Raw genomic sequence first — 15,931 nt, forward strand, 5'->3', positions numbered from 1 at the left:
GGTAAATCTCTGGGGCTGTCAGCTCTGAAGGCTGTGAGACCCCTGATTTTCCACTTACACCTCTGTATTTTTGTGTGTGTGTCTTTAATTCCTCTAGCGCTACTGGGTTAGGGTCTCCCCGACTGAGCTGGTCTTGGCACTTTGATGTGTGGATTTCCCACCACTACCTTTCTGTTAGGAATTCACCTGAGGCATGACCTTCCTGTGGCTGTCTCCTCACATTCTGTGTGTACTTTATCAAAATGCAAAGTGATAAAATACACATAACATAAAATTTACTCTTTCACCCATTTTTAAATGTACAATCTATTTCCAGATCTTTTCATCATTTCAAACAGAAACTCTGTACCCATTAAGCAGTAACTCCTCATTTCCTCCTTCCCAGCCCCTAGTACCTTCTATACTGCCATCTGTATGAATTTTACTACTCTAGGTATTTCTTATAAATGGAATAATACAATATTTGTTCTTTTATATCTGGCTTATTACATTTAGCATATGTCTTCAAGGTTCATTCATGTTATAGCATATGCCAGAATTTCCTTCTTTAAGGCTGAATAGTATTTATTTTATGTATATACCACATTTTGTTTATTCATTCATTGGTTGACATTTGGATCATTTGCACCTTTCAACAATTGTGAATAATGCTGCTGTGACCATTGGTGTACAAGTACCTGTTTGACCCCCTGCTTTCAATTACTGTCCCTGTAGTTTTGCCTTTTACAGAATGTCATATAAATGCAAAACCCATGTCACGCCTGTGGCAGGAGGTCTCAGAGCCACCGGCTTGCCAATGTCTGCTTTGTGATCTCTGCTTAAGTCTAACGATACAGACTATGGATGAGAGAAAGTAAGCTATAGCATAACTTCAATTTATTTTAAGCAAATGAATTTAAAGACACAATTATAACATTGTAGGTTTTTCATGACCCATTCAATGAATTTATACAGCTGTGTTGGAAAGACCCAGATAGAACTTACCCACTTTGGCTTCTGTATTTCAGCACCATCCTTTCTGCACATCTCTTCATGAAGGTCAGTTAGTTCTTTTTCCCAAAAAACTGTTTGCAATCACTCTTCATTGTGTCTGTGCAATTCTGATGTTCCTTTAACCTTTTCAGTGTATATAGGACAGGAAAATGTCAATAGCTTACTACAGGTTTCTGTCATCCAGGTGGAAGTCATGTCAGCATGACATTATAAGTGTTTAAAATGTCACTGTGTGTGTTCCCCAAGTCTAGCTAGTCCATCAGCCCTGACCCACATTTATACAGGAATGGATATCATTAAGATGATCACCTGATCAAGAGGATAAGGTTAAAGAGGAGCTGTGATTTGATTTTGAACACAATGCATACACTTTGCATTAGCCTTTCAAATTCCTGAACATTGGTTAGGAACAACTCCCATTTCTCCTTTTCTATAATTTTCCTTTTTTATTTTCTCATTGTGAAGGAGAGGAAGGCAGGGAAGGAGAGACATGGGGAGGGTGAGGAGGGAAGTAGGGAAACTCATTTGAGCCTCACTACATTGGACCTAGGGCCTGCTGGATCAGGTTAGTGGGTTTTTGACTACTGGATCAATGCTGTACACAGAGTGTAGATTTTTTTTATGTAGATATTTATTGTTTAAAGAACAAACCGCATTAGAAAGTGAGAGAATATTCCTTTCAGAAATTGGATTCTGTAAGCTTGAAATATAAACTTAAAGAGTCCTCCCAGAACATAGAGGAAAGTACAAAGAATTAAAATATAAGAACATCAGATATATGGCCGGGCGCAGTGGCTTACGTTTGTAATCCCAGCACTTTGGGAGGCCGAGGCAGGCAGATCGCAAGGTCAGGAGATGGAGACCATCCTGGCTAACATAGTGAAACCCCATCTTTACTAAAAATACAAAAAAAAAAAATAGCTGGGCATGGTGGTGGGTGCCTGTAGTTCCAGCTACTCGGGAGGTTGAGGCAGGAGAATGGCGTGAACCCGAGAGGCAGAACTTGCAGTGAGCCGAGATCGCATCACTGCACTCCAGCCTGGGCGACAGAGCGAGACTCCGTCTCAAAAAAAAAAAAAAAAATATATATATATATATAATATCATATATTTTATATATATGTATCATATACATATCATATATGTATATGAAAGCTAGACATGAAGTCTAGCAATTTAATATATTGCTAATTTAAAAAGGCAGGAAAAAACAGAACGGAAGCCTTATCCTTTTTTGTGTCTCACAAAAATAATGGAAAAAACCTGATTGCTGGATATAGGAAATTAGAAATACTTAAAGATACAGGAAACTGTAAGAATTAAAGACGAAAGAAACACGAAAGGTGGCTTGACAGTCAAGGACAGGTTTATTTTAGAGAAAACAAACCTGAGGGGCTGCTGGCCGAGTTAGGTCAGAGCCCACTTTCTTATAGACTAAAAGTCTTTAAGGATTCAGCGTGGAAAGGCCCACTGTTTTACTGGGGCCCATTGTATGAGGGTGAAGTTTGGAAGTTACCCAAGAGACTTCCCCCCCTACCTCCCTCTGTGCCTGAGCTGTCTTATCTGTGTTTTACTGTCTGCTGTTTCTGGTTCCTTGTAGTTAGAAGAGAAGTGATTTCCTTGAAATGCGTGAGGCTAGAAAAGGAGCTGGAACTTCAAGTGCTAGCGTTTGTCTGAGATGGTGGTGCTACTGCTCTGTCAAAAACAAGAACAAAAACCCAATTTTTAAAAGTCCATGTAGGGAATCAAACAAAAAGATTACCTACAAAAGTAGAAAAATTAGCCTCAGATTGGTTGACCAAAAAAGGCAAACTCTATAAAATATTAGAAGAGGCTTATTCTCAGCCAAATATCAGGATCATGGCCCATGACACAGCCTCAGGAGGTCCTAAGAACATGCACCCAAGGTGGTTGGGTTACAGCTTGGTTGTATACATTTTTAGGGAGACAGAAGTTACAGAAAAAGACATAAATCAATACATGTAAGGTGTACTTAGGTGCAGCCAGGACAGGCAGGACATCTTGAAGGTGGGGTCGGTGGTTCCTTCCAGGTTATAGGTGGATTCAAAGATTTTCTGATTGGCAGTTGGCTGAAAGAGTTAAATTTTACCTGAAAAGTTAAAGTCAGCAGAAAGAAATGCTTAAGATAAAGGGGGTCGGGCGCGGTGGCTCATGCCTGTAATCCCAGCACTTTGGGAGGCCGAGGCCAGTGGATCAAGAGTTTAGGAGATTGAGACCCTCCTGGCCAACATAGTGAAACCCCATTTCTACTAAAATACAAAAAATTAGCCGGGCGTAGTGGCGTGCGGCTGTAGTCCCAGCTACTGGGGAGGCTAAGGCAGGGGAATGGCTTGAACCCAGGAGGCGGAGCTTGCAGTGAGCTGAGATGGCGCCACTGCACTCCAGCCTTGTGACACAGCAAGACTCCGTCTCAAAAAATAAAAAAAATAAAAAAAATAAAGGGGGTTATCTTATCCCCGCTTAAAGTATTTCTTTTTATAGGGATACTTACATCTTAAAGTGTTTCTACTTATTATTTTTAAGTATTTCTATTTATTTCCTATATCCTAAAGGGAAGTCAAGGTTCTTGTTATATAGATAAATCCTCCAAGTAGCAGGCTCCAGAAAGAATAGATGGTAAGTATCTTTTATTGGAACTTAAAACGAGTCAGACTCCCTGGAAAAGACCTAGTAAGGGAAGGAGATTCTCTACAGATGCAAATGGCCCCCACAAGAGATGGCTTTGCAGGACCATTTCAAAATATGTCAAAGCAAATATATTTTTGGGTAAAATATTTCTATTTCCTTCAGAGCCTGCTATCTGTCATGTGATCCTATATCAGAGTCAGGTTGGAATTTGGTATCTCGTTGCTACAAAGAGTCTGTTTTTTTTCCATCTTAAGGTCTCTATTTTAATATTGCTGACCAGTTGTGCCTAAACTCCAGAGGGAGGAGGGTAGTAGGCGGCATGTCCAGCCTCTGCTTCCCATCATGGCTTGAACTGGTTTTTCAGGTTTCTTTGAGATCCCCTTGGCCAAGAGGGGAGTCCATTCAGTTGGTGGGGGGGGCTTAGAATTTTATTTTTGGCCTAGAGATTTCCCCATAAAATGAAGAGGGGCCTGTGGAATAGAGCCTCTGTATTTCTGTCATTCCCACTCTTCAGACATTTCATATTTCCTCCTTTGCACAGTTATCTCCCAAACAAAAATCTTGAAGAAACACACTTTTCAGGCAAATGAGAGAGTACAAAGAAAAAGTCGACTGTGACAGTGTGAAAAGAAAAAAATACAAAGACCAAAAGAAAAACAAAACTAGGAAAGTGGTAGAGGAAGATTCATGGCTTATAAAGACACAAGTTAAATATAAATTTAATTATAAATAAATATAGATTATAAAACTCAAGGAACCTACCAGAATTCATAGTTGAAAGAGAAAATGGAACATGCAAATGTGAAAATCGGATACTTATGGCTGTAGACTACTAGCTACTACTATTAAATCTCTAAATGGGTCAGACAGGAAAGTAAATTTGCATTTAGTTTAGTGTATAAAGGAACTCAGAAGATTTAGGTTAATTTAAAAATTTTTAATAATTATAATAGAGTAGAAAGAATATTTTTAAATAATGTAATATAATTACCAAGACTATTTGAAAAGAGTAAATATACCTTATAGTTGAAAAAGCGTATTCTGAATGTTTTTAACATCCTTTTCCATATTTGACTTTTGAGCTTTTTACAGTTCTTTTTGTTTTGGGGGGTCTTTTTTGGTTCTTGTTGCTAATGGTTAACCAGGGCCTGCTTGAAATAACAAGCCCTTCAATGTACCACCTACAAGTTTGTGTATGCGTTTGCATTTATGTAAAGTGTGTATAATCATGGAATTATAACAAAAAGGAAACTCATCAAAAGTTAACGATGCCTGTTAGGTGCTGATATTACCCATAATAAGAAATGTGATACTTATCTTTTTTATGACTCTGGACTTACCTATTAATTATGATAAACCTATATTAATTATATAAACATGGCATTCACATCAATGGCTGAAATGGAATTGTAATGTAGCAAGAGAAAATTGACTATTTTCAAATATTAATAAAATTATTTTTTATAAGCATAAATTCAAACCTTTTATGTGGGTTCTTTTGGATTTCCATTGTTTTAAGAAAAATAATATAGTTGATAAATTTTTCCACTCTTCATACATTTCATATTTCTTCCCTTGCATGGTTATCTCCCATACAAAAATCTTGAAGAAACACACTGCTTTTTTGCTTGGAGACTAAATTTTATTCATTCTTCTTATTTTCTGATAGATTGCACCTGCTGTGTGTGTCTCATTCAAACAAATTTAGGTATCACTTAAGGAAGATCTTTTTGTTTTCTTTTGAGATGGGGTTTCTGTTGCCAAGGCTGGAGTGCAGTGGTGTAATCACAGCTCACTGCAGCCTCAACCTCCGGGGCTCAAGCAATCCTCCCACCTCAGCTTCCTGATTAGCTGGGACTATAGGCATGCACCACCATGCCTGACTACTTTTTTAATAAATTTTTGTGGAAATGGTGTCCCACTGTGTTGGCCAGGCTGGTCTTGAACGCCTGGGCTCAAGTCATCCTTTCATCTCAGCCTCCCAAAGTGCTGGGGAGTTACAGGTGTGAGCCATCATGCCTGGCCATAAGATTTTGTAATTTAAACTTTCCTCTTTTCTACACTGTCTGCAGTACAATATCTTATGATAGCAAGATGGCAGATTTTTTTCCCCTGTGCTTACCCTAATCTCTTTATAAATATCTGCACTGTTGATTTTCAGCCCAGTCATGCCCTTGATGCCTGGTAATGGCCAAGAAGAAGGAGAAACTTCTGAGCAGAGGAGCCAGTTAGACAAGGCTTAACCCTGGCCGTCAGTGAGATAACGGTTGAGAATTTTCATAGTTTAGACAGGCCAAGCTAAGAATGGAACAGACGTGCTTCCAGCTCTGAGCACTGTGCTCACTAGCCCTTTGGGGCTGCTTTTTCCCCAGCCTCAGGCAGTTTCCTCACATACACATGCTGATCAGGGCTCAACTGAATCCTCAAGGCGTGGTCTCCAAAATCCCCTGGTTCTCTGTCTCTGCAGCTCTCTCCTCTCTGGCACTCTGCCCTGTGAACTCAAGCTGTCTTGAATTTCCCAGACTCCCAGCTTCATCGCGTCAATTCAGGAAAACCACTGGGCTCTGTATGGGTTCCTGCTACCTGAGCTTGATCCAGACACGACTCTTTGGCTTCCTGTTTCCCAGGATTTACTGTCCAGCATCTTGAGTGTCATCATTTCATTCTTCCTTCCAGGATTTTTAGTTGCTTCAAGTGGGAAGGTAAATCTGGACCTTTTTTCTCCAGGTTGACCATTGGTAGTTCCAGGATCATAGCTCATACTTTTATTGACAAGATGCTCATTTTAAAATACAAGTTAACATTCCAAATATATGTTGGGGTAAAAACTCTTTATGTGCTCTGTTGGTTGGAATTCAACAATTGCCTCAGCCTCCCAAAGTGCTGGGATTACAGGCATGAGCCACTGCTCCTGGCCCAGCTTTTTATCTTATTGTAAGGATAGGAATGATAACTTCCAAGCTCTTTACATACAGACCAGAAGTCTGGTAAACACCTTGTCTGTTCTTGGCTTTTAGGATACTCTGGGGTGTTTTCTACACCAACAACTGATTCTCCACTTCTCTGATCACCAACTGGGTGTCCAACAATCCATGCAATTCTGACACTAATTACCCAGAGTCAATGTCAGACTCCACAGATTTAAGGCTTCCGTTCCGTAAGACTGCCCCTTCATCAGACACCAGTCTCAAGTCCCAGACACCTGTACTTCTGATGAACTGGCTATAAATCAGGGGTTGCTATGACCTCCATCTCAGGTTCGATAATTTGCCAGAATGATAACACAGAACTCAGGAAACACTTATATTTATTGGGTATTATATTAATAAATGATACAACTCAGAACAGCCAGATGGAAGAGGTGAATTGCGCAGGGTATGGGGGAGGGGCCTTGAGCTGCCATGCCCCTCAGAGTACACCCCCTCCCAGCACCTCCATGTGTTCACCAGCCCCAAAGCTCATCAAGTCTCTTTGTTGAAGGGTTTTGATAAAAAGTAGTTTCCAGTGCCCCTCCCACCCAGAGGTCAGTGGGTGGGGCTGAAAATTCCAAGCCTGTAATCCCTTAGTCTTTATGGTGACCAGCCCATCCTGAGGCTCCCTAGTGGCTCCATCCTAAGTTGCTTCATTAGCATAAATCAGATGTGACCAAAAGGGCTTGTTATGAATGACAAAGATAGTCCTATCACCTCTGTAACTCAGGAAGTTCCAAGGGCTTTAGAAGCTTTGTACAGAACCCAAATATAACAAAGGATGCTTCTATCACCCTTATCTTTCATGAAATTACAAAGTTCTAGGATCTCTGTGACAGAAACTGGGGACAAGGACCAAATATCTCTTATACCACAAGATACTATATTCTGTTGAATTTCCTTGGCATTCTTTTTTACTAGTTCCTCCTCATGTTCCTGTAGCAGGACGAGCCATGGACAAAACCCCATAGACACCGAGATAGTGAAGGAAGTAGCTTTAATCCTCTGGAAGCATTGGCAGACTATCGTCTTAAAATCCGAGCTTGTTGAGTGCACAGTTTCTGTCCCTTTTAAGGGCTCACAGCACTAAAGATTTTACATGAAAGGGCCGTGATTGATTGAGCAATCTAGGGGGTATGTGACGGGCTGCATGCACCGGTAATCACAGTGAAACAGAACAGAACCAGAAGTTTCACAATGTCCTTCCATACAATGTCTGGAATCTATGGATAACATTGGTTGCTAGGTCATGGGTTGAATTTTAACTATCAGGCTAAGGTCAGGCAGGCCCAGGCCTGGTTTTGGGTCTGGTTTTGGGTCTGGTGCCTGGCACCCAGCTGCCTGCCTTTGGTTTCGCTTCCTTGTTTCTTCTTAAAACAGGTACTGAGTATAAAACAATATAGAACAATATGGGGGGGTCTCTTTCTCTCTTCTCTCATTTCCCCCCTTTGAAACTCTCACTTATTTTATTAGTGGGAATTCTCACTTTCATTTTCACTACTTATGTCTTCCTGTGCAATAGATTGATAGTGATTCATATAATATACTTGTGCTGAAGCATTCTGGTGAACTAAGGTAGCAATGAAGCTTTTTATCATTTGAAGAAGTACAGGTAGCAAACAAGGGAGTAGTAAGCAGGTTGCTATTACTATTATAACTCCTATTATAAGACTTTTAAATCCTCCTATTGCTGGGAACCAATTTCCAAACATGGCCCCAGGATCAAATTCGTGCCACACTTGCACGTATACATGTGCCAGTTTTGTTGTATTTTTAACTATGTCTTCAACTACTTGCCCTTGATCATCTATGTGTAGACAGCAATTAGTAAGGTTAAATTTTCCACAAACTCCTCCTTCAGCTGCTAGCAAGTAGTCGAGAGCTAGTCTATTTTGGTAGATAGCATTCCTCATCTGAGTCTCTTGCCAGGCAAGAACAGTCAAGGCTTGACCGGTTTTATTAGCAATAATTTCTAAAACAGCTTGCAAACATATGATTCAGTTGAGCATGTAGATGGGGGTCTGATATCCTCACGAGCCATCTTGTGCCCAAGTGGCGGGCCCATAGTATTGTATAATTCTTTCAGGGGGCCATTCATCATCTTTGCAGTTACCTATGGCTATGCTTTGTTTTTTGCGGGAAGCATAGAAGGGAATCCTAGGAGTTCGCCTGTTTTTATGGGCAGTAGGAAGAAAGACAGTTTAATAGTGCCAATTACACAGCTACCTGTCCACTGATCAGGTAGCTTATCATAGGCTCTATGTCCACATATCCAGTACAACCCGGTGGGGGCAGTCCAGTCCCGGTGGAATTCTGGGTGGGTCCAAACAGTCTGCAATTTTGGAAATTTACTGAATGGATCTTTTTCTGTGTAATTGGAACTCCACCATGTAACTGTTTTTGTGGTACCATTATACAGTTTTTGTCCGAGACAACTAAGCTGTCCTACGGGATGAGTGAACTCTTTTCCTTCTCTAGCTATGCAATATTGTCCAATAATTGAGGCTTTTAGAACCCAGAAATTTTCAGGACTAGGATGTGGTTCTCTAGATTGGGAAAAAAGCTATACAGCATAAAATAAGTATATCTGCCATGAATCATATTCATGTACAAATGTGTGTCAATACTGGTCTTGTGTCATCTGGGCTACTTGGAAAAAAGATAAAAAAGATCTTGTTTGGCTCCAAAAAGGAAAAAGTAGCCCCTCCTGCACAAGTGGAAGCTGCAACCCTTTAGAATTAATAATTACAAATCCCTCAGACCCAAAGTGGGAAAAAGGAGAAACGTATCTCTAGGCATTGATGGAAAAGGACTAGACCCTAAGGTCAACATTTTAATAAAAGGAGAAATTCGAAAACGCTCTCCAGAGCCAGTATTTCAGAGTTTCTATGAAGAACTAAATGTGCCAATACCTGAAATTCCAGGAAACACTAGAAATTTGTTTTTGCAATTAGCTGAGCATGTAGCCCAGTCTCTGAAGGTCACTTCATGTTATGTTTCTGGAGAGAACCGCATCCTAGTCCTTGCTGATTACTATTAATAGTGGCACAAGTGTCAAATTTTAGAGTTACATGTTTGGGAACCCCTCTTTCTTCTGCTCTAGCTATTATTTTACTTGTGTCACCTAGAAAAGGACCAGTCCTTAGTCTTGTTTCAAAAACCGTGATCATGGGAGGTTCAGAGGGGTCATAGCACACATCAGGCTGACCACTTCCTGGATTACATACTTTGTACTGAGTGTTATTATATAAACATGTTCCTTTTGGAGTTCCTGGGCACTCATAATAACTATGGAACAAAAAGATTGTTTTAGCCTGTTGTCCTACCTCAGTGACCTGATGTAGCCACTGAAAGCAGTCTTCCATGTGAAAAGAAGCAGTGGACGCTTTTACCCCCCAAGTCCATGTCACAAGGAAAATAAGTCCCACGACGATTTTCCTCATGCTTCGGCCGTGCGTGGACCCGTCAGCTTCTGGGTGTGACTGGAGCAGGGCTTGTCGTCCTCCTCAGGGTCACTTTACAGGGATTGTCCAGGCTTGGTTTGGCCCTCCAGGTTTCAGGGGCTGCGGGATTTTTTTACGTGGCTGTGGTGAACCCAGGCCGGGATTCTGTCCACCTTTACAGCTGTGGGAGTGGTCAGGATAACGGTCTGGGTTCCTTTCCACCGTGGCCGCAAAGGAGCTACGTTCCAGTCCTTGATCCACACATGGTCACCTGGAGAAAAAGGGTGAACTGGGGAGAGTAAGCTGACCGGGCATCTCTCGTTTACCCAAGTTGAGATTGTCTGGGTAATTTTCCCTAGGGCCTGTAGCTATCGCTGCAGTTCAATTTCACCCAACTCTTGGGGAGTACCCGGAAGTCCTCGCAGTATAGGAGGAGGCCTATGATATAATATTTCATAAAGGGAGTTATCTTGTTTTCTTAGAGGGGGTGTACCTAATTTTAAACAATACCATAGGAAGGGCCTATATCCATTTTAATCCTGTCTCGACATACTTTCCCTAAACTATTTTTGATAGTCCAATTCATTCCCTCCACCTTTCGGGAACTCTGAGGTTGGTAGGTGGCATGTAGCTTCCAAGTGATTCCTAATACCTTTGCTGTCCTCTGTACTAAGTCAGCCACAAATGCCGGCCCATTATCTGAGCCGATTCGTAGAGGCAGTCCAGACCTAGGGATGAGATCTCGAAGAAGCATACGGGTTACTTCACAAGCTTTTTCAGTTTGTGGTGGATAAGCCTCTCTCCACCCAGAGTAAGTACACACTAGAACAGTAAATACTTGTTACCTCCGCATTTGGGCATCTCTGTGAAGTCCACTTGAAGATCTTCAAAGGGAGCTGCTCCACAGGCTTATATGCCGGGAGGAACAGGGGGGCCTTGCTTTGCATTGTGCATCGCTGCGCTACTGTTTTAGCAAGAGCTGGCAAGTGCGAGATGTAGAAGTACCGGCTTAACAGCTTTTCAAGTGACTCCTGGCCTAAATGGGTAGTTTCATGTACAGCCAGCACAACTGCGGCTCCTAGCAGCTGTGGCACAGCTATTCTCCCATCTGGTGACTTGATCCATTCTTCTTTTATTGTTTGTCCTCCCTTTGCCTGAAGAACGTCTTTTTCCTTTTTAGAATAAGTAGGCACCAGATCAGGTGTTTGAGGGAGTAGGGGGGCTGTGACTGATGCCTGGTAAAGAGTAGATGCTGCTTTTTGTGCCTCTGTGTCTGTTCGGGAGTTTCCTTGGCTTACTGAGGTGGAAGCTTGCAGGTGTCCCCTGCAATGCATGACTGCTACCTTTTGAGGTTTCCATACTGCCTCTAATAATTGCAGAATTTCTTGTTGATATTTTATGTCCTTTCCCCCAGAATTTAACAGGCCTTTTTCTTTACATAATCCTCCATGTACTTGAAGGGTTAGAAAGGCATATCAAGAGTCAGTATAAATGTTTACAGTCTTACCTTCACTAAGTTCTAGAGCCCGAGTTAAAGCAATGAGCTCTGCCTTCTGGGCTGAAGTGCCATGAGGCAATGGTTTGGCTTCAATAACATCATCCAAGGTTACTACCACATATCCTGCACATCTTTCTCCTCGTGGATTGATGAAGCTGCTCCCGTCCACATATAAGTCCCAGTCCACTGATGCCCATGGCTGGTCTCGAAGATCGGGTCTGCTAGAATAGACTGAGTCCAACACTTCCACACAGTTATGTTAGACAGGGCTGTCTGATACTGGGAGTAAGGTGGCAGGATTCAGAGTGTTACAGACGTCAATGGTTATGTGGGGGTTTTCACATAACAAGCTTTGGTACTTGGTTAATCTAGCATTTGTTAGCCAATCGTGTCCTTTGGTATTCATTAAAGTTACCACTGCATGGGGGGCCTTTATACTTAAGTTTTGCCCAAGGGTTAGCTTGTCTGCTTCTTGTGCTAACAGGGCTGTAGCTGCCAGGGCTCTCAGACATGGAGGCCAGCCTGTTGAAACTCCGTCTAGCTGTTTTGAGAGGTAGGCCACTGGTCTTGGCCAGGGCCCCACAGTTTGGGTTAAAACACTGACTGCCATTTTTTGTCTTTCTGACACATAGAGTGTAAAGGGCTTTGTCAAATCTGGTAGTCCTAAGGCTGGGACTGACATAAGTTTTTCCTTTAACTTGCAAAAGGCTTGCTGTTGCAGAGGTCCCCATTCAGAAGGCTCCTGGTCGCCCGCCTTTGTAACCCCGTACAATGGTTTGGCTAGCACCGCAAAGTTTGGAATCCATAATCTGCAAAACCCCATGGCTCCTAGAAATACCCTTACTTGCCTTCTGGTTTTAGGGGGAGACTTGCTTAGTAAGCTGAGAGCCACCATTTCCTTTACAAAACAGGGCTCTTTGCAGGCTGAAGTTACTGGAAACAGGAGTTATCATGGCCCTTACAGTCCCACGAGAAGAAGAATGGAGACTTTTTCTAACCGAGCCAGGTCAGGAGATAAAACTGGCTCTAGCTAAGAGTGTGGGCAGAGGACAATCCTCTGGGCTGGCCACCGCAGTAGGCAGTAGCTTAGGTTCCGGTAAGCTGCAGGTGACCTGCTTTCTTCCTGACCCCAGGCTGCGCTCCCCTTTCCGGATAGTGAATCCCAGGTAGCGTACCTGCTGTCTGCAGATCTGAGCTTTCTTCTTGGACACCTTATACCCACAGTCCTCCAGGTGTCAAAGCAGGGCATCTGTCCCTTTTGCACACCCATCTGCCATGGAGTCTCCTAGCAGAAGACCGTCCACGTACTGGAGCAAGATGCAGCCTAGGTCTTTAGCAGGAAACTTCTGGAGGCCTCCCCGAAGATGGTGGAGGAATTTTTAAACCCCTGGGGAAGCCAAGTCCAAGTGTACTAAGTAGTGACACCTGACCCTGGATCTTCCCACTGAAAGGCGAACAGCTTTTGGCTCTCAGGAGCTAGTCTGATGCTAAAGAAGGCATCCTTCAAGTCCAGACAAGTGAACCAGCTGTCCTCAGCCAGCAGCAGTCCTAACGGTGTGTAAGGGTTAGGAACTGTTGGGTGCAGAGTCACTGTAGCTTGGTTAACCAAGCGGAAGTCCTGTATGGGTCGATAGTCCTTGGTCCCTGGCTTGGGGACAGGTAGGAGGGGGGTGTTCCATGGATACTGGCAAGGAACTATAATTCCAAAAGCTTTCAAGCGTTTAAGGTGAACCTGTATTCCTTCAAGAGCTTCTCTGGGAACCGGATACTGCTTTTGTCTAATTGGCTGGGCCCCAGGCTTAACTTCTATGAGTACAGGGGCTTGATTGGTCGCCAGTCCGGAGGATTGTCCTCCACGCATACTCTTAGCTAGAGCCGGTTTTATCTCCTGACCTGGCTCAGTTAGAAAAAGTCTCCATTCTTCTTCTCGGGGGACTGCAAGGACCATGATAACTCCTGTTCCCGGTAACTTCAGCCTGTAAGGAGCCCTGTTTTTTAAAGGAAATGGTGGCTCTCAGCTCACTAAGCAAGTCTCTCCCTAGCAAAGGCAAGGGGCAGTCAGGCATTTACAGAAATCGATGAGTCACTTTGTGTCCTCCCACCGAGCAGGTCCACGGTAGGCAGAAAACCTGCTTGGCGGAGACTCCCGTTGCTCCGATTATATCAATGGTTTTCTTAGATAAGGGGGTCACAGGGGTGGTTACTACTGAGTGTTCGGCACCAGTATCGACCAAAAACTTAATGTCCTTGCCCCCTATTGTCGTCCTGACCATGGGCTCCTTGGGGGCATTTGAGCCCAGTCTCCTTCAGTCTAGCAGCCCTTCGGCCAGATTGCACAAAGTCCCTTGGTCTTTATCTGTGGTCTTTTGCTCCGCATCACCTTGCTTCTCCTTCAGTTGGGGACACTTATCTTTCCAAGGTCCTATTTCTTTACAGTAGGCACATTGGTTACGCTGCAGACGCGAGCAATTGGACTGGGCATTCCTCCCAGAACCCCCCTTTCCCTGCCCTTTGTGGGGGATCCCTCTAATTGCAGCAGTCAGCAAATTAGCATTCTGCCTGGCCTGGCATTCGCCTTCCTTACAGAGGAGACGTTACAGCAGACCAATGCACCAAAAGTGGAAGTCGCAGCAGAGTTTAATAATTGTAGGGCAGCCAAATGAGGAGTTGGGAGGAAACCTCAAATCTGCCTCCCTGAGAGGTTTGGGGATGGGGTTTTAAGGGATCTGGCTGTGTGAAGGGCTAAAGTGTGGGGATTGATGATTGGTTGAAAAGTAAGGGGTCAAGTCATGGGACAGGGAGAGGAAGAAACTGCATTCCTGTGTTTAGTCGGTTCCCTGGCGGGGATCTTCAGACCCACTGGCATCAGCCATCCTGCTGGAATTCAGGATCTGGAAAACACCTTAAGCAATTCTTGGGTTAGAAGATCCAGTGTCAGAGATTCTGCCTATAGGAGCAATGGGGGAGCAGGTGGTCAGCACACTACAGGACTCTTGGTTAGTTAGAGCTTCAGGGAAGTGGGTCAAAGGGCACCACTGCACCCTGCTCAATGTCTAACTGTAATTCTCCCTAAACTCTGGCTTGTAATTCTCACTAACCCTGCGAGGGTGGTTTCAGAGCCATCGGGGCAAGGGAATTCTTGCTCAGCTGGCTTTATAGCATTCTTGCTAACACAGCAAAGGTGGGGGATGAGAAACTCTGTCAGATAGTAAGAATGATCAGATGTCAAGAGTTGGGGATTCTTGCTAAACTGACTTATCAAGACTCTTTGCAAAGACTGGGCTGGGCAGGACAGAATGAGGGCCAAGGTCAATGCCTAGTGAAAACGAGGGCTCAGAACGGCCTGACTAAAGTTTGGTCAAGGAGGGAGTCTTATCACTCTCCGCTACTCAGCGCATTCTCGTCTCGTTCAGAGTGAAATCCACTGACACAGAACCCATTAAGAACCTCCACATTTTGCCCCCTTCCCTAGGATCTCCTACTGTTCTCTCCCTTTTCTTTATGCTTCAGCAACAGTGTCCTTATTGTTCCTTCAACAAGCCAGGCATGCTCCCACCTCAGGGTATTCGAATCCGCTTTTCATTCTGCCAGAAAGACTTCCCACAGATACTTAAATTGGCCCATCCCTCATCTTCTGCAGGTCTTTCTTCAAATGTCACCCTCTCAATGAAATGTTTCTTAACCACTTTGTGTAAAATTGCAAACTCTCCCACCCTCCATGTTCCTGTTCCCTTTTTAAATTCTTGTTTGCACTTATAGGGAAGTTTAAATTTTTCCCCTGAAGTTTCGATAATTTGAGTCTATAAAACAAAATGATACATAGCTGAATAGGAAAAAAAGACATACAAATTTTATTAAAGTTCATACAAGCACAGGAGTGATACAACATACAAAAACTCAAAGAAAGGCAAGGTAGTTGATATTTTTATACCATCTCGAAGTTACAGGAAGAACAGGGGCTTGGATCATGGCTAAGGCAGGTTATAGGAGGGGCTTGGATCATGGCTAAGGCGGGTTATAGGAGGGGGCTTGGATCATGGCTAAGGCGGGTTATAGGAGGGGCTCGGATCATGGCTAAGGCGGGTTATAGGAGGGGGCTTGGATCATGGCTAAGGCGGGTTATAGGAGGGGGCTTGGATCACGGCTAAGGCAGGTTATAGGAGGGAGAGAAGAGGAAAGACCTGAAGAAAAGGTAGACTCATTATGCAAATGAAGCTGCACAGGTAGCAGCCTAAGAGCAGATGGTAGCCCGTGGTTAAAGTTTGCACCAAATTTTCAAAGGTGTCAGACTCTCAGTTAGTCTTTCTCAGATCTGGACGAGGGGAGAGCCTCAGAGAAAGCCTATTCACATCTGTTGTTGACTTCACTTCATTTCCTCTA

The 15,931-nt window shown here is 43.3% G+C and overlaps 1 protein-coding gene across 2 annotated transcripts in view; it reads left to right on the top strand.

The window, feature by feature from the left end:
- Positions 1-15,931, top strand: part of ZNF879 (zinc finger protein 879) — a 42,618-nt gene that overhangs the window by 23,246 nt on the left and 3,441 nt on the right. The window lies entirely within an intron of this gene.

Source organism: Gorilla gorilla, chromosome 4, assembly GCF_029281585.2.
Source record: "Gorilla gorilla gorilla isolate KB3781 chromosome 4, NHGRI_mGorGor1-v2.1_pri, whole genome shotgun sequence".
Classification (NCBI taxonomy): Eukaryota; Metazoa; Chordata; class Mammalia; order Primates; family Hominidae; genus Gorilla; species Gorilla gorilla.